Consider the following 20,789-nt stretch of genomic DNA (forward strand, 5'->3'; position numbering starts at 1 on the left):
TGGGACTGATGTGAGTGACCTCTCTCAAACCCTCATATTTTTCAAAATATTTTGCCTTAGGCTATACTTCTTTTTAAGAAAATAGGCAACAAGAGGGCAAATAGAACAAAACGACAAAACAACATTCATGCATGTGCAATACTTGTAAGTAAATCTAGTTGCTTGTCAAGTTTGATCCAAGGTTAAGCTTCTTCACATGCTTTTGGGCGGTTATCTTAACCATGTTAGACAAGCCATATATGCATTGCCACAAATTAAACATGTTGTATATTACAATGAATGCAAGGGACAACACAAACTCAATTTTTAGTGAAGTTACTAAAATCAAGTACATTGAGCTCATTCCGCAATCTACAAAATGTAGCCTCATCTAGCGGTTTAGTGAAGATATCCGCTAATTGATCTTCGGATCTTACACTTTCTAGTGATATATCATTTTTTGCCACATGATCTCTTAGAAAGTGATGGCGGATATCTATATGCTTGGTGCGAGAGTGTTGAACCAGATTATTTGCAAGTTTTACCGCACTCTCATTGTCGCACAAAAGAGGTACTTTCTCTAGAACTACTCCATAGTCTAGCAAAGTTTGTTTCATGTATAATATTTGTGCACAACAAGCACCCGCGGCAATGTATTCCGCTTCGGCGGTGGACAAAGCCACACTATTTTGTTTCTTGGAGGACTAAGACACAAGTGATCTACCAAGCAAGTGGCACCCTCTGGATGTGCTCTTTCTATCAACTTTGCATCTGGCATAATCCGAATCGGAATAGCCAATTAATTCAAATAAGGCTCCTTTGGGATACCAAAGACCAATGCTTGGTGTGTGCTTAAGATACCTAAGGATCCTTTTTACGGCAATTAAATGTGTTTCCTTAGGACTAGCTTGAAATCTAGCACACATACACACACTAAACATGATGTCGGGCCTAGATGCGGTTAAATATAACAAGCTACCAATCATAGAACGGTAGAGAGTTTGATCAACCAGGTTACCTCCCTCATCTAAGTCGAGATGTCCATTTTTAGGCATTGGTGTCTTGATTGGCTTACATTCATCCATCTTGAATCTCTTGAGAAGATCTTTTGTGTATTTCTCTTGAGAGATGAAGATGCCTTCTTTCATTTGCTTGACTTGAAAACCAAGAAAGAATGTAAGCTCACCAATCATTGACATCTCGAACTCCTTCGACATCAATTCACCAAATTCTTTGCATGAGTCTTCATTTGATGATCCAAAGATGATATCATCAACATATACTTGACAAATGAAGATATGCCCATTAAGCTTCTTGGTGAATAGTGTGGTGTCAACCTTCCCAATGGTGAAGCCCTTCTCAATGAGGAAGTCCCGAAGGCGCTCATACCAAGCTCTTGGGGCTTGCTTAAGCCCATATAATGCCTTGGATAACCTATAAACATGATTAGGATATCTAGGGTCTTCAAACCCGGGAGGTTGATCAACATAGACTAGTTCATTTATAAAGCCATTTAAAAATGCACTTTTCACATCCATTTGATATAGTTTCATTTCATGATGTGATGCATATGCAAGAAGGATACGGATGGCTTCTAATCTTGCAACCGGTGCAAAGGTCTCTCCAAAATCTAAACCTTCAACTTGAGAGAACCCCTTTGCAACTAGTCTTGCCTTGTTCCTCACAACAACACCTTGATCATCTTGCTTGTTGCGGAACACCCACTTCGTTCCAATGACTCTTGCACCTTTTGGTCGCTCTTCAAGATTCCAAACTTCATTGCGAGTGAAGTTGTTCAACTCTTCATGCATGGCATTGATCCAATCCGGATCTTTAAGAGCTTCTTCTACCTTGGTAGGCTCATAGCAAGAGACAAAAGAGTGATGAGCAATAAATGAAGTAAGTTTTTAAGATCGAGTCATTACACCCTTTGATGGACTCCCTATGATGAGATCTTGTGGATGATCTTGTAAGAGAGGTGTGTTTCTTCTATTGACCACTTGAGGAGGAGGTTGTGGAGCATCAACATCTTGTGCTTGTACCACCATTTGCTCATGAGAGATATGAGTATCTTCATTTTCCACTCTTCCATCTTTTTCACCATCTTGTGGTACATTTGATGAAGAAGGTTGGTTAATGACTTGTACATCATCTTCATCATCATTTGGCTTGATGTCTCCCACCGGAATGTTCTTCATAGCCTCCCTCAATGGTTCATCACCTACATCATCAAGATTCTCATGTGCTCCTTGGGAACCGTTAGATTCATCAAATTCCACATCATATGTTTCTTCAACCAAGCCAGTGGCATGATTAAATACTCTATATGCTTTGGACTTCAATGAGTAACCAACAAGAAAACCTATATCACAACGTCTTTGAAACTTCCCTAGGTGTTGCCGCTTCTTGTAGATGTAGCACTTGCAACCAAACACCCTAAAGAAGGAGACGTCCGGCTTCTTCCCATTGAGCAACTCATACGGTGTCTTGACAAGGAACTTTTGAAGAAATAGGCGGTTGGATGCATAACATGCGGTGTTGATTGCTTCCGCCCATAAAGCTTTGGGGGTGTTGTATTCATCTAGCATTGTCCTTGCAAGAGTGATCAAAGTTCGGTTCTTCCTCTCAACTACACCATTTTGTTGAGGAGTATAGGTTGCGGAGACTTTATGTTTGATTCCAACTTCATCACAATAAGCTTCTATGTTTGTGTTGTCAAATTCTTTGCCATTGTCACTTCTTATCTTCTTGAGCTTCACTTCAAATTCATTTTGAGCTCTCTTGGCAAACTTCTTGAAACAAGATGCAACTTCGGATTTGTCATGAAGGAAGAACACCCATGTATACCTTGAATAGTCATCCACAATCACAAGACAATAGAGATTTCCTCCCAAACTCTTGTATGTTGTTGGTCCAAATAAATCCATGTGTAGGAGTTCTAGCACTCTTGTGGTTGACATGAAAGCTTTGGTTGGATGAGTGTTTGCAACTTGCTTGCTGGCTTGACATGCACTACAAAGCTTGTCCTTCTCAAACTTCACATCCTTCAACCCTCTCACCAAATCATTCTTCATAAGCTTCTTGAGTGAGCTCATCCCAACATGAGCAAGTCTTCTATGCCATAGCCACCCAAGTGTTGTTTTGGTGAATAGGCAAGTCTTCAAGTTTGCATCTTCGGAGGTGAAGTCAACTAGATATAAATTGTTGTATCTAAATCCATTGAATATCACTTGTTTGTCATCTACTTTGGATACAACAACTTCCTTCTCGGTGAATAAGCATTGGAAGCCAAGATCACACAATTGCCCAACGGATAGCAAGTTGAAACTCAATGAGGCAACATAGAGCACATTGGAGATGGAATGATCATTTGATATTGCCACTTTGCCCAATCCTTTAACCTTGCCCTTTGAATTATCTCCAAATGTTATTTTCTCTTGTCCATCTACCTCTTCATCTAGTGAGGTGAACATACGAGGATCACCGGTCATATGTTGAGTGCAACCACTATCAATAACCCAATGACTTCCATCGGTCTTGTAGTTCACCTACACACAAGAGATTCAAGCTTTAGGGATCCAAACTTGTTGAGGGCCCTTCACCTTCTCAACAAGTGACTTAGCCACCCAAATCTTCTTAGGCCTACTCTTGTTGGGGGTCCTAAGAACATGACTTTCATCTTTCCACTAGAATCTTTTCTAAGCATGTAGTGAGCATTGAAAGCAAAGGGTCTAGCATGCTTGGGCAAGGGTTGTGGTGGTGGAGTTTGACACTCATGAGCAAAGTGGCCTTCTTGTCCACACTCAAAACATCTCTTTGGCTTTAATTGTTGGTGTTGAGCTTGAGCCTTCTTCTTCTCTACACTTGCCATATATCCAATGCCACTTCTATCCATCTTCATGACGGTATTCATGAGTAGCTCACTTTGGAGATGCTTGCCTCTAGCAAACTTGCTCAATCCCACCTTGAGATGCTCTTTCTCCATCTTGAGCTTCTTGTTCTCTTCCTTGATAATATCATTGTTCTTCTCTTCCTTGAGTTTCTTGTTTTCTTCTTTGAGCTTCTCATTCTCAAGGATCAACTCTTTGTCATGATCAAGAGTTTCTAGCACAAAGGTGTTGTGACTTTTCATCTCTTCAAGATCTTTCATGAGCTTTTCATGGTCACTCTTGAGCTTGACATACTCATCATAGTCATTGCACTCAACCACTTGCTTGCCTTTGCTACTAGATCCATGCTCAATGCTCTCATCAATTAAATCATCACATGAGGTAGCTATATCAATCTTAACAACATGGTTAGTAGCAACATGTGGCTCATTTGGTAAAAATTCTTGTGCAATAACAAGGGTATCATAATTGATCTTTAGAGTTGTATATTCATCTTTTAGCTTGTTGTGACTAATGATAAGCTCATTGTGCACCCACTCAAGTTTATCATGTTTATCTTTAAGCTCTTTCTTAGAAGATTTGAGCTCCTTGAGTTTGGATGATATAGAATCATTTGTTTCTTTGAGCTCATCATTAGCCTTTTCTAATGTATCACACTTAGCTAAGAGTGAATCATTTTTAGCATCAAGTTTTTCATTTGTAGCTCTACTCTTTCTAATGATCTTAGTGTATTTTCTTAATATTTTGACAAGATCATCATATGTGGGTGAATCATCATCGCTATCACTATCATCATCACTAGCTTGCTCATCATCACTACTATCATCACTCTTAGTTACCTTGCGTTCACCCTTGGACATAAGGCATAGGTGTGTAGAGGATGATGGCGATGGTGGCGGTGAGGATGCAAGATCAATAGCAATGGCGGCCACCTTCTCATTGTCACTCTCATCATCGGATGATCCACTTGATGAATCAATGTCCGTGAGCCAATCACCGACAATATAGGCCTTGCCACTTTTCTTCTTCTTGTAGAAGTCTCTCTTTTTGCCATCTCTCTTCTTGTATGGCTTGTTCTTTTTCTTTTCATCTTCATCACTTGAATCATCTTTCATGCCCTTGTTCTTGAACTTGTCTTTCTTGGGCTTTGTGCATTGATGAGCTAGGTGGCCAAGTTCGCCACAATTGTAGCAATCCATCTCGGAGATTGGCTTTCTTCTTGAGCTAGTGAAGAACTTCTTCTTCTTGCCATCAAACTTGATGCCACTCTTGTTTAGCTTCTTTAGCATCTTGGCGGTCTTTTTCACCATGAGAGCAAGGCTTTCTTCATCATCTTCATCACTTGAGCTCTCATACTCAAGTCTTGCCTTGCCTTTATCTTGGCTAGCTTTGAATGCTAAGTCCTTCTCTTTCTTCTTTGTAGAGGATGAGCCATCTTGTGGCGTGATGTGCATGTACATCTCATGAGCATTGATCTTTCCCAAGATTTGTGTTGGTGTAGCGGCAGAAAGATCACCTTGATGTAGCACGGTCACAATGTGCCCATATTTGTCAATGGGGAGGACACTCAAGATCTTTCTCACAACGTCGGATGGTGATATTTGAGTAAGTCCAAGCCCATTGACTTCCTCTACAAGAACATTCAAACGAGAATACATTTCATTTGCACTTTCTTTGGGAAGCATCTCAAAAGAATTTAGCTTTTTAATCACAAGATGATAGCGTTCCTCATGCTCACTCTTGGTTCCCTCATAGAGCGCACAAACGTCCGACCATAGTGCATGGGCGTCTTTGTGGTTCCTTACACGATTGAACACATCTTTGCAAAGGCCTCTAAAGATGGTGTTGCGAGCCTTTGCATTCCATTTTTCGTAGTTTACTTCATCGCCTTGAAGTTGAGCGGCATTCTTAGGTGTTGGGAACCCTTGAGAGGTGGCTCTAAGAATTCCAACATCTAGAGCTTCTAGGTAAGCCTCCATGCGAATTTTCCAATATGGAAAATCATCCCCCTCGAAGATAGGAGGAGGTCCATCCCTGTGAGACATCTTGCTCTAAGCGGTTAGGCTTAAAAACGTGAGCACGAGGCTCCGATACCAATTGAAAGGATCAAGATGCCCAAGAGGGGGGGTGAATTGGGCTAATTCTAAATTTTCTTGCAATAATCAAATCCTATGGATAGCCCAATTAACCCCTTGTGCCTAGAAAAGTGTTTATATCAAACTAATGCACAACAACCTCGCAACCTACGTTCCGAACTTACTCTAGCAAGTAATTCTATGGATGTAAAACAAGTATTGAATTGCTCAAAGTAAATACTCAAAGTAAGTGCTCAAAGTAAATAGAGAGAGAAAGGAACGCGGCGATGTTTTGCCGAGGTATCGGAGAGTCGCCACTCCCCACTAGTCCTCGTTGGAGCACCCGCGCAAGGGTGTAGCTCCCCCTTGATCCGCGCAAGGATCAAGTGCTCTCTACGGGTTGATTCTTCGACACTCCGTCGCGGCGAATCACCCAAAACCGCTCACAACTTGAGTTGGGTCACCCACAAGCTCCGCCGGGTGATCACCAAGCTTCCAATCACCACCAAGCCGTCTAGGTGATGACGATCACCAAGAGTAACAAGCACGAACTCGCACTTGACCACGCAAAGCCTAATGAGAAGATGGTTGCACACTTGTCTACTCTTGATTCACTAATGAGGTTTCACTCTTGGATTCTCAAATCACAAACACCTCGCTAGGACCTTGCTCTTCTTGGCACTCACAAACGTGTTTCTCAGCTGTTTGAATGAGCAAAAGTAACTCCACTCACGAGTGGAGCTTCTATTTATAAGGCAGCCTGAAAAACGAACCGTTATGAGCTTCTGCGGGGTGACCGGACGCTTCGATCGTTTTGACCGGACGCTCCGGTCAGTTCAACCCGCGAACAGTTTTCAAGTGATGACCGGACGCAGACAGGGTCCGGTCAGTACCGACCGGACGCGTCCGGTCGCTCTTGGATGCTTACTGTAAACGACCGGACGCTGGATACTCAGGATCCGGTCACCACTGACTGGACGCGTTCGGTCGCACTTTCTCAAGTCTGGACCCTTACTGGAGTCGACCGGACGCTGGCCCTCAGCGTCCGGTCACACGACCTTCCAGCGTCCGGTCACTCCAGACTTGATCTCCTCAGTCAAATGAACTGACCGGACCCTGCGGCCAGCGTCCGGTCGCACCGGAGCCAGCGTCCGGTCAGTATTTGACCCTCCATTCACTCCCAACTTTCGATCATATGTGAATGAAGTTTGCTCCAAAGGATCTTAGGCATTCATAGGAGCTACCTAGAGCTAGTTTTAACAAGTGTGCACCACACCTAACTCACTAGACTCAACTAGGTCAAGCTACCCATTCATACCCCCCTTCATAGTACAGCCAAAGGAAAAAAAACAAAGTCCTAAACTACTCTAAGTGTCTCTCCAACTTCAATTGACACTTAGAACTAGTTATCCTTAACCTTGTCGTCCATCCTTTGAAAACCGAAACGATTTCCATCGTAGGGGCATGACAACTTCAATTGCCCAATCGATCTCCATTACCATGACCTAACTTAATTGCCTCTGCAAAACACACGTTAGTCATAGTAATCTTGTATTGACATTAATCACCGAAATCCACTTAGGGGCCTAGATGCTTTCACTAGGGATCGAGATTCACCGAGATAGAAGTAAAGGGGTATTAGGACTGTCACAAAAGGCATACATAGAAAAGATCTTAAAGAAATTCAGTATGCACAAATGTAGTCCCTCACCTGCTCCTATAGTCAAGGGCGACAGATATGGGGATTTTCAATGCCCTAGGAACCAATATGAGATCGATCAAATGAAAGTGGTTCCATATGCTTCAGCTATCGTAAGCTTGCAATATGCTCAAGTATGCACGCGCCCTGACTTGGCATTTGTTACCGGGTTACTTGGCAGATTCCAGAGCAATCCTGGAATAGAACACTAGAAATTGGTAAAGAAAGTCTTGCGTTATTTGCAAGGAACGAAAGGCCTCATGATGACGTATAGAAGATCTGATTCACTCCATATAGTGGGGTATTCAGATTCTGATTATGCGGGAGATGATAGAAAATCCATGTCTGGATATGTTTTCACTCTCGCAGGGGGAGCTATTTCATAGAAAAGCTCAAAACAAACTGTCACTACATCGTCCATAATGTATGCCGAGTTTGTAGCGTGTTATGAGGCAACGGGGCAGGTGAACTGGCTAAAGAAGTTCATACCCGGTTTGAAGGTGGTTGACGACATCTATAGACCACTAAAGTTATACTGCGGTAATAATCCGGCATTACAGTATGCTCACAACAATAAGTCAAGTGGTGCTGCCAAACACATTGGCATAAAGTATTATGTTGTGAAAGATAAAGTCCGGGATCAAGTCATAAGTCTTGAGCATATAAGTACAGTAAAGATGCTCGTGGATCCACTTACAAAAGGCTTACCACCCAACGTGTTCAGAGAACATGTAGCCGGCATGGGTTTAAGGGAAAGCCTATAATTCCTGGATAAAAGAAGGCCCAAAGATAAGTATCTATTTTAGAACAGAGTAGTGTGTTGTAGCTGTTAAATCTATCAGCAATGGACCGTGACGATGAGACATGCTCTATGCGCTAATATGTAATGGAATGAACAAAAGTAAATGATATGAAAGTGAAAGATGGAAAGAGATCAAGGGGGGATTGTTAGATTGATCTCTAACCTAACTGGACTCAACGGCCCAGTTGGACCTTTGATTCGCGCCCTGATCGGGGGCGCCCAGCCCACCATGGCTGGAGGGCCCCTGCCATCCTGCGCTATAAAAAGAGGTGGGGGCCGGCGGCTCTTATCACGAGGTTGACCTGAGCCGACCTCCCCACCGACAAACCCTAAACCCGATCTAAGTGAGGGGTGCAGCCAGTGACGGGAAGTACCTCCGCCACAGCACTGCGCCGTCGTCATCTCCACCGCCGGCACCGCATCTCCGACACGTCTTCCCCAACCGTCGCTGCCCATGCGCAGACTACATCAACGAACCCGATGGCGGCCTCCGAACCCTCCCCCTCTGCCGTGTTAGGTTCGGTACATTTCCCCTCCCTCTCTGTCTCTTTAGTTTACAAGCACTAGGATGTATAGCGTCTATTTTATCCCGAATAGAATCAGTCAATGGCTAGATCTACGATCCTACAGAACTAACAAATCCATGGCGTGGCCTGCATCGATCTTCCTGATGAATGAACGATTGAAAAGAGAGTGTATATATTTGGAGGCATGGTGTGAAGCAGACACTGAACCGCTGGGCCGACGTACAGGGTGCCGATGATCACCCAGTGCCCCATCCAGCCAAACCACAGCTTCACCTACCGGTTCAACGTCTCCAGGCAGGAAGGCACCCTGTGGTGGCACGCCCACGTCTCCTGCCTCCGGGGAAGTGTTCATGGCGCCTCCATCATCCGGCCCAGACACGGGGCCAGCTCATATCCCTTTCCAAAACCTCATATGGAGGTGCCCCTCGTCATAGGTGCCTCCGATCCCCTGCATTCGCTTCATCATCCATCTAAGATATATGACCATGGATATGGATGCACTATGTCATAGACTCCGCGTTCACTGCCGGGTCTAAACCGGCTATCACTGCCGGATTTCAGTCCGGCAGTGATAAGACTGACACCTCAGCGTCGGGCAGTCCACCCGACAGAGATACCGAGCAAGCAACAAATCAATATGTGGAAGATGTCGTCGACGTTGATGACCATGGACCACTACAAGCCCTGCGCCCGTGATGCATACATACACACACATACATACATACATACATGTGTATGGCAAATTTCATATATGCATTGTTTTGGCACAATGCTCTATTAAAAATGAGCGCCTCAATTTTCTTCCAGAGAGGACAATTTTAAAAAAAATCGTCTCTAAAAAATGGTTTCATAGACGACCTACCGCTAGAAATCAATTTTTATAGACGTGCGATGTTTTCATCCGCCTCTATAAATATCTCTATTTCTAGAGGCAGTCTCCTCTACAAATAAGATTATATTCTAAAGGCCATTGGTGTTTCGAACCATGCCTCTAAAAGTAGGAGTAGATGGAAACATCAAACCGCCTCTACAAATTAATTTATAGAGACGGCTAGCAATATATATGACTTTTCTAAATCAACTTGGTTGAAGACAAACTTTGTATCAAAGTTGTAGAGCTCGAACAGATATACAACTTTGTATCAAAGTTGTAGTAGTTGATTTTTTTAAGCTAGAATCATTTAGGGTCCTAAAGTTATGTTTTAAGTTATCAGACTTTAAATTTTTATTTTTCAAACGCCTAGATTGAGACATGCTCCAAAACCAAAGTTGTACTGCTCAATAAAATCTTAACCTTTGGGGTACAACTTTTTTGATTTGAAGTCGTTTTAGGGAGGAAATACCCGTTGCAAGATTCAAGAAAGTTTATTTATACAAAGTATAGCAATCTGGATTCGGTCACAAAGTGTCCATGCAATGGCATGTTCGGCTGGTATTAAAGCCGGCTGAAGCTGTTTTATTATGAGAGAAAAATACTGTAGATTATAGCTGATAAGCTGGCTGATAAGTTCAAACGAACAGACCGTTAAGGTTGAGTCAACCCACACGTACATAAAAAAAAATCATATGATCTGTGACCCGTGTGTGGTCTACTTCTTCCTCGATGGGTTTCTCCCAAGACTATTGTTTTTTGTTTTGCTATTTCTGAATAATTTATAATTTCTAAAAAAAAAGATATCTCGAGGTGGGCCACTTGCCGACCCATCTACAAATCATCGATTTAAAAAAAATCGGTGATTTCTAGCTACTCTCATTAAAATTAGTTTCATAGTAGTGTGCCTGAATTAGTAATATTTGTTACTGTGGTCTTGGTGGTAATTGCAGGGGAGTGGTAGCAGACGGATCTAGGACAGATTGACAAGAGCTTGACGAACGGTTTCTTTGGTTTTAACCCCAGCTAAGCGACAATTAACGGCAAGCTTGGAGATCTTAACAACTGCTCCGGTACGGTAATCATCCTATCTCTCAGTTCTTGGATCTTTACAACTAGGAGGCCGGGCTTCATTTCATTTCAAAATTTATTTGCATGAATGAAGAATTTGCATGGTGCTTCATTTCATTTCAAAAATTTGAAGGTGGCCTTGTTGAAGAGCGCTACGTATTGGAGGTGGAGGCCGGCAAGACCTACCTGTTACGCTTAATCAACGCCGCGCTAATGTCCGAGTACTACTTCAAGATCGCCGGGCACAAGTTCACGGTGGTCGCCGCCGACGCGAACTACGTGAAGCCGTACACCACGGACGTGATCGCGATCGCGCCCGGCGAGAGGGTGGACGCCCTGCTGGTCGCCGACGCAGCCCCGGAGAGGAGCTACTACATGGTCGCCCTGGCCAACCAGCCATCGATCGCCAACCTGCCGTTCCCGGTCACGGTCACGAGAGGGACGCTGCGGTACCTCAACGACGGCGATGACCCCGCCGGGGCCGGGGACGACGCGCCGCCGCCTCTGGCGCCGGAGATGCCGGGCCTGCACGACATGATGCCCTCCTTCTACTTCCATGGCAACCTGACCAGCCTGAGACTGGCACACCGGCGCAGGCGGACGGTGCCGGCGCACGTCGACGAGCGCCTGCTCGTCACGCTCTCCACGCATATCTTGTCCCGGTTGGGAACTGGTTTTAGTTCCGGTTTCCCAACCGGGACTAGCGATCCGAGACTAAAGTGTTGTTCTTTACTTCTGGTTTGCCACAACCGGGACTAAAGATCATCCCAGCTTTAAAAAAAATAATGCCTCTCACCGTTGCGCCCCCTGAGATTCGAACTCAAGACCTCATGCACTGCCTCGCGCGGAGATTACCAACCGGGACTAAAGGTTGGAGGACTTTTTAGTTCCGGTTGGTGGCTTCAACCGGGAATAAAAGAACATTTAGTCCCGGTTGGTATTACTAACCGGGACTAAAGGTCCTTTAGTCCCGGGGGCAAAAAAAAATGTCGAGGCTAATGTTAAATCGAGACATCGTTCTAAAGTCTGTTCTCTAGTAGTGACGGGCTCCGTCTGCCGGAACGGCGGCGAGTCCAGCGCGCGGGGCGGGAGCATCGAGTCCATCGTGGCCACCATGAACAACGTCTCCTTCCAGCTCCCGGCCACCACCACCACCACCACGACGCTGGCGGCGCACTACAACCACAGCCATAGCAGCGTCGTCGTCAACGGGACGGGGGAGCAGCCGCAGCAGCTGTACACGCCGCTGCCGGAGAGGCCGCCGCGGCCGTTCAACTTCACCGACCGCGCCTTCATCCCGATCGCGCCCACGGAGGCGGAGGCGCGGCTGGAGCCGACGCGGAAGGCGACGACCGGGCGGCGGTTCTTGTACGGCGCCGCGGTGGAGGTGTTCCAGAACACGGCGGTGATGCAGAGCGACTACAACCCGATGCACCTGCACGGCCACGACATGTTCGTGGTCGCGCAGGGGCACGGCAACTTCAACGCCTCGAGGGACGTGCTGGCGCTGTACAACCTGGTGGATCCGCCGGTGAGGAACACGGTGCTCGTCCCCAGCCTCGGCTGGGCCGCCGTCCGCTTCGTCGCGGATAATCCAGGAGTGTGGTACCAGCATTGCCACTACGAGTTCCATGTGGCGGTGGGCATGGCGACGGTGTTCGTTACAGAGGCTGGGCCAACAGTCGGCTCAGCTCTTCCGCCACCGCCTGCAGATCTCCCAAAGTGTAGCGGCGGCCATGGCAGCAGCCTCGACGTCATGGAAAACGACCTACTATACCCCGTTGCAGAAAACACCGATATCTCTGACGTTAAGAGAGTATAATAATAACAAGTGGTAAGGTGTGCCGTCTCTGTCATAGGTGGCAGTGACAGTGGACCTCTGTTCTTGTTTAAAACTGTGTCGAAGCGCAACCACGTACGTGGATCATATATCACCGAATTTTTTACATTTTAGCCCTTTTTTTTTGAAAGTTTCTTATAAATAGACCCCTAACGGAAAGAATTCAAAAAATAGATCCTTAGCTCAGCGCCAGCATGGCGCCGAGCTAGGCGCCAGCGTCTCTAGTGCCGAGCTCCTAGGCACGGTGTATGACATGTCAGGGAGCTCAGCGCCAGTCACACCGGCGCCGAGCTCACTGCACTGTGCCAGAAAAGCGACCCCCTGCCGCCCCTGCACTGCACAGGTCAGCTAACAGCGCAGCGTTTTGTTTTTATTTGGTGATAATTGTCCAAATGTTAACTAATTAGGCTCAAAATGTTCGTCTCGTAAAGTACAACCAAACTGTGCAATTAGTTTTTTATTTCGTCAACATTTAGTACTCCATGCATATACCGCAAGTTTGATGTGACGAGGAATCTTCTTTTTGCATAGTGCCAAATTCTGAAATTTAGGGAACTAAACACCCCCTCGATAATTAGGCAATGACATGCAGCGTGATGTGACGGTGCCCCTGCATCGTCGTGTCATCGCGTGCCTCCACCGCGCATCGCATCGACATCGACATCTGCGTCGCTGCACCTGCTCTGCTCTGCATGACTCTTGGCCAGTCAGTCATTCACGGGCTCTCCGTGGCCTCTGCGCTGCAAAGGGTACTCACCTCTCCGTGTGCATCACTGCATCTGTTGAATCAGTTTCACCAGAGAATGTACCAACCGGTATACCATGTCCTCTCACTCCTCGGTGGCAAGGCCTTGTCTTCCAAATCTGGCATGCATTATCCATATTTACAATTGAACGGAAATTTTCACATGTGTCTGTTAGGTCATCTCGCACACATCGAACTGCTTCCAGTGAGGGCTCCTTTGGTCCTTTAGTAACCACATAGCCAAGGGCTTTATACCCATTCGGTGGACATGGCAACCAGATGCAACCACATTCGCTGTTGTCATCTTCATTTAAGTCAGCACTGGTCCAAACAAGGGAGTAATCTAATGGTTTCTCAAGGGCGGGCTTGCTATTAATAACTTGGTGGCTAGGCACTTCCCTTGCCACAAGAAGAAATCCCTGTAAGGGGCGGTCATTCTGTTGGGCGTAGTGCCCAAGGCAGTGGAAACCATCAGGAATTCCTTCTGGCTCATAAAATGTAGCATATGAGCAAGTCCATATATTCCGGAATTTGGTAATATTTATAACATCAAGCTCTCCTATGCATATTGTGCCCTTAGCAAAATTCCCTCATGTGAAGGAGTTGCGCAAGAAAGTTAGCAAGAGATTCCAGAAAACAATTTATATGGTAAAACAATGCCAAGTGAACATTGATACATGCATCTATTATTGTTGCTCAACTATGAACAGGATTCCAGTTTCACATGCATGACAACACAAGAACCGATTCTAAGTAGCCTGTACAAAATAAGTTAATTACAGATTTTGTTCCCTGCAAATAAGCAAAGAGGTAGATACTAGTATTTCTTATACAGTGAATTAGTGACACTATATGATTTAAAAAATTACCCTGCCCCCTCGAGGAGAGAAACCTTTGTGCCTGGCTGCCTGCGGGCTGCTAGTGCTAGCTCTACCTTTGTGACGTGAGAGCTATTTATTGTTTAACTCAGATCAGGGGGATGGAGACAAGTGCTAGAGATTTCAACGAGCAACCGTCACATCACGCTGCATGCCATGACGTGAGAACTGTTTATTGTTTATTGTTTAACTCACAGATCAGTGAGTGCGTCCGTGTCGATGCGATGCGCGGTGGAGGCACGCGATGACACGACGATGCAGGGGGCACTGTCACATCACGCTGCATGCCATTGCTTGGGCTATGTTTAGATTGTAAAAAATTTCAACCCCATGAATGGTAGCACTTTCATCTTATTGGGTAAATATTGTCCAATCGTGGACCAACTAAGCTCAAAAGATTCATCTCGTGATTTCCAACTAAACTGTACAATTAGTTATTTTTTTTACCTACATTTAATGCTCCATACAAGCGGCTAAAAATTGATGTGATAGAGAGAGTGTGAAAAAACTTAAATTTGGAGGTGATCTAAACAAGGCCTTGATTGCCAACACGGACGCACTCACTGCACTGTTAGCCGAGTAGATTGCCCGCAACGCACTGTGCCGGAGCAGGTGTGGTAGGACACGGGGGCGGGATGATAAGACCAAAGTGCAGTCGGTCGGTCCCCGGGTACATGTGGTTCCTGGCAAACTCGAGATTCCTGGAAAGTTGACTCGGTGATCAATATCTCACTTTAGCGGGTGAGTGAGGTTTGTGTAAGGAATAAATCACCAGCTGGTTAGGAATCGATTCAAATCGCCATCGCTCCTGGATAGTGAGCACTTGACTTGAGTTACTTCATCGTAGTAAATGTTTATGGAACACTTGGATAGTTATAATGAATATGACAGTTTGGAAGTTGTTTAATGATCATTGGTTATCATTATCTGCTTAATCACATGTTTACTCTAGTATAGGTGCAAATCTAGTTGACAGGTTAATAACAATTAACTCGACAATAATGCTTTTAGAAAGGTTTTTGAAATGCTAAAAATGCTTCTTTTGCAAATGAGTCAGCTACCCTACTATAAAGCCCTTCATAATCCTTGGTGTCATTTATTTTCGGTTATGTCGGGTAAGTCTAGCTGAGTACCTTCTCGTACTCAGGGTTTTATTCCCACTTGTTGCAGATGGGCAGATGTATTATGGCTATTGTATCAACTGCCTGTATCCTACGATGGGTGATGCTTAGGACCATGGGCATGGTCATTCCTTACGTCTCGTCTGATGCTTTTGTTGGAGATGATCATTCGCTGGCACTATATTTGAACTCCGCGTGTGTGTGGTTTGAACAAATGACTTCCGCTACTTTTATTCGAACTGGTTTTGTAATAACTATGTTGAAACTCTGATGTATCCGTGATGTAAACTTTTATGTAATATGTGATGGTGACCGCTAAACTTATTACGATCTTGGCTGGAATGGAAGTTGGTTTGAAATCCTTCGTGATTTCATGGACTACCGGGTTATACGGGCTTAAGTTTGCTAGATCGTCTGCTCTAGCGGGTGATTTTCTTACTTAATTTCGTATAATTGGTCGGTTCTGTTACAGCTGGCATCAGAGCATGGTTTAGTGTGTTACTGTTCACAAGTGTATTTAAAACAAAAAGGCATTTGGAAAACATGATTTTCAAAATATAAAGTGTGCCAGTGATCATATCCTTTATGCCCAGTTAAGGACTTTAGGTGGCTTAATTAAGTACTGACTTGGGGTTCTTGCATCATATTTCTCTTTCGTCGCTCATACGACGTGCTATTGTATGAGTGCCACTTGTTTGAGTGGTAATGTATGGATCATTTGCCTCTACACCTCGGTAAGTGTGAGTTGTGAGAGCATGATCGGATACACCGCCGATCTAGGGTGAATGCTTATATGATGCTGGAGTAATAACATGTTCTACGCATGTTTTACGAAGGTATCTCATGTATGGGTCTTCCGTCTGTTGAGGCGATGCCGTCAATCGGACGATGGTTCGGATAGTTACTACCGTTGTACACATATTTGGGGATTCGTGTAGAACATGTAGATAAAACTTTACTGCTTTTATGCATTCATTGGGAATTGGGCTGAAATAAGTCTTCTGCAGGTACATAACAACGCTATCGTGCAGAACGTATTAGTTACGTATTTGAGAGATCGTTGTATGCCACCGAATTCGTCGTTAGAAATTATTTATTTTCTAAATTTGTGAGAAAGTATGGCACGTACATACATCATATTACTTATGCATTTCATTCATGTCATGCATTCCTCCCCTTATAAATTGATTATCTCCTTTTGATAAAAGTTGTATCACCTAAAATATGTTTCCCCGAGGTAATAAAAGAACCTTTGCTACAGATGGTCCGCACGAAGCAGACCGCCCGTAAGTCCACCGGAGGAAGAGCACCTCGATGTCCGTTGGCCCTAAGGGAGCACCGCACCACGGACACCTTCTTGAGTGAGTTTGGCATGCCGACTTTGCTTTGGAGAGTGCTCCATGATGTGGGGTACCCAGAGGGTCAAGAGCCGGTGTACTCTTGGAATGAGAGCCAGTTAGCAGAGGATGGACTCGCAGTGGTGGAGATCACGGTTCCTGCTCTCGGTGATGCTCCAGATTGGGATGGTTGGCATTTGGAGTTTGAGGGTCGCACTCCAGCTGAGGGTGCAGAGGGAGCAGCCTTCCGTGTCATCATGGACATTATGAGCAGATTTCCCAGTGAGCTTGCAGCAGCTCTAGCTAGCACTTTTCCTATGGATGATCCTCGTGATGCCATTTGGGTTCAGCCTCAGGGAAGTGCATTGGTCAGAGGTCCAGCTGAGGGACAGGCTAGCGACAACCAGGCAATGAGTGCTATGTTCGCCGCCATCAGAGCGTATGAGGGTCTCGAGAGTACCTACTGGACTTTGACTGGCTTGCGTGGTCAGGATAAGCTCAAGGGGAGAAAGCAGAAGAAGAGACAGGCACGTGCTATAGCTAGCTTGCAGGAGCAGTTGGCTGATATGAATTTACAACGTGATCAGGCGGTTGAGAGAGGTGATAGAGCTATGCAACGAGTGCATACGTTGACTCAAGCCAACAATAATGCAGACCGCATGATAGGGCAGTTGGTTCAGGAAAGGAATGAAGCCTAGAACGCAAGAAACCTTTTGCTGCAGAGGGTCGATGAGCTAGAGGAATACAACGGCAACCTACACGAGGAGTTTCACGCGCTCTACAATGGGGTTGGCCCATATGCTCCACCAGACGCCGCTGGCATGGACATCGACGACGACAACCAGGACGAGCCTGTAGTTTCACCTGGGGGCGATGGTGACGTCTCCGATCCCGACGATGGCCCCGAGGAGTAGGCTAGTTGCCTTGCGCTAGTATCTAGGTCCTGTCGCGATGACCTTTCTTTTGTTGGCATGTAACCTATTGTATGTTGCTTCGAACGTATGAGACTTGGCATGTGGTTGGAACTTGATTTTCGAATGCGATATCTGAACGCATAAAAAGTCCAGTGTATGTATGCTGGCAATTTGATTGTATGGATGCGATGTTTGCCATTGAAGTAATTTGATTAAGTGCTATTGTTTTAATTGGGATGCGATTGTTGTGCCTCTGTTTTTATTGTATGAATTTATTCTCTCTAGTAAATTCAGTATGGCATAATTTTTCTTCACCCGCAATTATTACAGCTTCACTCAATCATTACTTGTTGCTGAAATATGCAGATGACAAACACTCGCCGAACCACGTATGAGGCCGCTGAGACCGGTGCTAACGGTGCGGGGACCGGTGGTGGTGGTGGTGGTGGAAACCACGGCAACAACAATGAACCTCCCCATGAACCGCATTTGCCGCCTCCTCCCCCCGTTTACCCCCGAGATGTTCCTCGCACAGCTGCTCGGGAGTCAGCGCAATGCGGAACAATCCCAGAAGAACATGGAAGACTTTCTGCGCACCATCGCCAACAACGTTCAACGTGGTAACAATCAAGGTGGTGGCATGGGAGTGAACCAATATAGCAGCTTCAAAGATTTCATGGACACCAGGCCGCCAGTATTCAAGAAAGCAACAGAGCCACTCGATGCTGAGGAATGGATCAACACGATGGAAGATAAATTCCGTGTGTTGAGGATGACTGAGGTTCTAAAAACAGAGTACGCTGCACTTTAGTTGCAAGGACCAGCGGGAATGTGGTGGAAGCACCATCGCACCACCTTCCCTCCAAATGCTCAGATTTCTTGGAGAGAGTTTGCTGAGGCCTTCCGTGGAGTCTATATTCCACCCGGACTGACCGAAATGAAGTTGGGAGAGTTTCTGGCATTGAACCAGGGCACCAAAACCGTGACGCAATACCTGCATGCCTTCAACAACTTGTGTCACTATGCTCCCGACATGGTTGACACAGATGCTAAAAGAATAGCCAGTTTTAAGAGGGGACTCAATCCAAAAATGATGAAGCATGTTGGTACCAACAACCGCGTCAGATTCAATGACTTCATCAGCGACTGCCTGAAGCAGGAGAAGAATAACAATGCCAGCACCGCAGCCAAGACACGCAAGAGAGCCTTTGAAGGTGGTCCGTCCCAAGCTAGAGCACCTATGGGAGGTCGTCCTCCATATCGCCCATCGGCACCTGGCGCTAGGTTCCGGCCACCTCAGCAAAGAAGTCAGAATTTCCGTGGACCTCAGAAGCTGTACAAGATGGCAGTACAGCCCAACAAAGCAGCCGCAACTGCGGTACAAGGCAGTTCCAAGGGAGCTGTGGGATCTGCCGGGATAGTGAGGGGACCCTGCTATAACTGTGATCAACCCGGCCATTTCTCGAGGTTTTGTCCATACCCGCCCAAGAAGAAGCAGCAGACTTATAATGCTAGAGTGCATAGTATGACAGTGGATGAAATTCCTGAGGGAGAGCCCGTCACTGCTGGTAAGTTTCCTGTCAATGAAAACCCTATAGTTGTTCTATTTGATTCTGGATCATCGCATTCTTTTATGAGTCAAGCATTTGCACAGAAACATGAACAACTATGCACAGAATTAGGTTATGGTTACCGTATAAGTTCAGCAGGGGCTGATGTTTTGACCAATCGGATGGTTCGAGGGGCAACCCTTGAATTAGGTAGCAGGAAGTTCCAAGTGAACTTAATAGTTATGCCTGGATTAGTTTTGGATGTCATTATAAGGATGAATTGGATGAAGGATTGGGGAGCAGTCATAGATACTGGAAGTCGAGTACTTACCCTTAAGGATCCCCTAGGTGAGGGTACTTTCCAAGTACCATTGCCTCAGAGAACAGACCTTATAAGTGTTACATGTGCTACGGCAGTCATTCCCATTCATCAGATTCCGGTAGTGTGTGAATTTCCGGATGTATTCTTGAATGAGCTACCTGGTCTTCCGCCGGATAGGGAGATTGAGTTTGGAATTGAGTTAGTCCCCGGAACAGCTCCGATTTCAAGGAGACCCTATCGGATGCCTCCAGATGAGTTAGCTGAGCTGAAGAAGCAATTAGAAGATTTATCAAAAAAGGGGTTTATTCGGCCAAGCAAGTCTGAATGGGGATGTCCCGCTTTGTTTGTGAAAAAGAAGAAAGAGGGCACATTGAGAATGTGCGTAGATTATAGGCCACTCAACGCTGTAACCATAAAGAATAAGTATCCTTTGCCTCATATTGATGTTCTGTTTGACCAATTATCCAAGGCCAAGGTGTTCTCAAAAATAGATTTGAGATCCGGTTATCATCAGATCAAGATTAGGCCACAGGATATACCGAAAACTGCATTTTCCACCAGATACGGGTTGTATGAGTATCTTGTCATGTCCTTTGGCTTGACAAATGCTCCTGCATACTTTATGTTTTTGATGAATACAGTTTTCATGCCAGAATTGGATAAGTTTGTGGTAGTGTTCATCGATGACATTCTGGTGTACTCCGAGAACGAGAAAGATCATGAAGAGCATCTAAGAACTGTCTTGACTAGACTTAGGGATCATCAACTGTATGCTAAGTTTAGCAAATGTGAATTCTGGTTGAAGGAAGTTCCTTTCCTTGGTCACATTCTGTCAGAGAATGGGGTTTCAGTCGACCCAAGTAAGGTGCAAGAAGTTATGAATTGGAAAGCACCGACCACAGTTCCTGATATTAGAAGTTTCTTAGGACTAGCCAGTTATTACCGTCGCTTTATACCAGACTTTTCGAAGATTGCCAAACCGATGACAAGTCTCCTACAGAAGGATCACAAGTTTGTGTGGACAGAAGAGTGTGAAGCAGCTTTCCACACTTTGCGGAAACTGTTGACCACTGCTCCTGTTCTAGCACAACCAGATATCGAGAAACCATTTGATGTGTTTTGCGACGCATCGAAGACTGGATTGGGCTATGTTCTTATGCAAGAAAGA

At 45.3% G+C, this 20,789-nt stretch overlaps 1 pseudogene; it reads left to right on the forward strand.

The window, feature by feature from the left end:
- LOC136489219 (laccase-15-like) overlaps nt 1-12,736 on the forward strand; it is a 41,749-nt pseudogene extending 29,013 nt beyond the window's left edge.
- Nucleotides 12,737-20,789: the final 8,053 nt, after the last annotated feature.

The sequence above is a fragment of the Miscanthus floridulus genome, chromosome 10 (assembly GCF_019320115.1).
Source record: "Miscanthus floridulus cultivar M001 chromosome 10, ASM1932011v1, whole genome shotgun sequence".
Taxonomy (NCBI): domain Eukaryota; kingdom Viridiplantae; phylum Streptophyta; class Magnoliopsida; order Poales; family Poaceae; genus Miscanthus; species Miscanthus floridulus.